Consider the following 2,254-nt stretch of genomic DNA (forward strand, 5'->3'; position numbering starts at 1 on the left):
AGTCTTTGACTGCACTTCCCAGGCTCAGCTGCCTAATACAATTGAAAAATTGATTGAGGAAACAGGTCACCACATTTGTAGCCGCCATTCTTGTTAACATAATGAAAACTGTAATAGACTATAGTAGAAAACATTAACAGTCTGATTTGCAACTTAACTTGTGCACACATTTTGGCAATAATTTACACCGAAAAGCCATAACATTAAAATGACTAAAATGTGAAGTGTTACATCTTTTAAGGAGGGTTATATATCAGGGAATAAATGAAGAGTCAGTACATGTGTTTGGTGTATTAAAAACTGTGGAAAATCTCTGAGTGTCTTTGATGAGGGGGAAATGATCATCTCTGGATAACTGGATGACAGTGTCTCCATTACGGCAAGAACTATGAGTTGCACTCGGTATACAGTCGTCCGCAGCTACCAAAATTGTACAGTAAAAAGACGATGAATCAGCGATTGGGTCTCAGCAGGGGCGTAATGCACAGGGTTGCAGGGTGTGCGATCCCGACTATGTCAGTAGTTGCCAGGTGGCAGATGTGGTCAAAGAGAAAAGACAATCAATTCTATGTGTGTTTTTAAGACACATATAGATTTGATTATCACAGTGACACTTTCAGAGACTTATCTTTACAATCTGTCAGTGTATGCTGTATGTCGCAGTGGTGCGCATGTGGAGTGTACAGATGTGTCTCTGGCTGCACTGCTGCAGTGGAGGATGGGGTTATGAATTTATTTTTTTTATTGCTGCTGAAGCAGTAGCTGGGGGTAATAATAATGGGGAAGGCTCCTGGTCAATATATTAATAGGGGGCCTTCTGAACAATATATTAATATAGGGGCTCCTGGATAGTAGATTAATAAGGGGGGTCCTGGACTGTATATTAATGGGGGTGCTTCTGTACAGTAAATGAGTTGGGTGCGCTCCAGGACAGTACTTTAATAGTGCAGGTCCTGGACAGTATGTTAATAGGGAAGAGGCTGTTAAACAGAATGTAAATAGAGGGGGTGGCAGCTCCTGGACATTATATTAATTGGGGGCTCCTTGATAGTATATTAATATGTGTGCCTCCTGGACTGTATATTTATAGGGAGGGGCTCCTGGACAGTATAATAAAATGCAGGGTTTCCTGGAGAATAATATGTTGGCCCACTGGACAGTATATTATGTCTCTATGCTCTATGTCTCTATGAGTCTATTACACTCATTTTTTTTTTTAAATTGTTGTAGACAAGTTGTAGACAAGTCATTAAAGGAGACTTGTGGCTATTTTTGAAATGCAGGCAGTAAATACTATGACATAAAAAATGTCATTACTTACCTTTAACTCATTCCGGGGGCCAGCTGACTGATTTCTTAATTTCCAGTCTGAAAGTGGGGAGGTCTGTCATTGCAGATGACCACTGCCACCAATCACTGTCCCAGCAGGGGCCTGTTAACAGGGGAAAACCTTGCCTTAATAAAATGTCCACAACAGAGCCCCCATTTAAAAAAATGTGCACAGCAGAGGCCCCCTTTCATGAAATGTCCACAGCAGAGCCCCATTTAAAGAAATGTTCCCAGGGGGTCCCCCTTTTTTTAAATGTTTAAAGCAGCAGCCTTCCCTCATTAATGTAATGTCCACAGCAGAGGCCCACTTTAATGAAATATCCTTAGCAGAGCCCTCTTAATGAAATGCCCACAGCAGAGCCCCCTTTAAAGACATGTTCACAGTAGAGCCCCCTTTAAGGAAATGCCGACAGCAGAGCCCTACTTTAATAAAGTGTCCATAGCAGAGTCCCCCTCAATGAAATGCCCACAGCAGAGCCCCCTTTAAAGAAATGCCCACAGCAGAGCCCCCTTTAATGAAGTGTCAATAGCAGAGTCCCCCTCAACAGTTCACTGTGTGCTGTGGGTTTTAGTTGCGTATAAAACTTGTCAAAATTCCATCCACTATGTTACCATTGTATATTACATCAAGTTAGCTACTTTTGAGTTTGCACTAGCTAACTATTTTCCAAATAATTAAAATAGTTTGCCCAACACAACCATAAATGAATTCTTATACAACAGTGATATCAACGTTATCAGTCAAGACCATAATTCATACAAACTATAGTGTATGTTCCAATTAGATTTTTATTTATTATGCATAGAAGTAAATTTTCTGTGGCACATAGAACATTCTGATCTTGCATTATGTTGTCTCAGTAAGATATGCCTAGTAAGTGGTAGAATAATGGAAAGCAATTGAATAATGATGACTCAATATAAT

This window comes from Engystomops pustulosus, chromosome 2 (assembly GCF_040894005.1).
Source record: "Engystomops pustulosus chromosome 2, aEngPut4.maternal, whole genome shotgun sequence".
Lineage (NCBI taxonomy): Eukaryota > Metazoa > Chordata > Amphibia > Anura > Leptodactylidae > Engystomops > Engystomops pustulosus.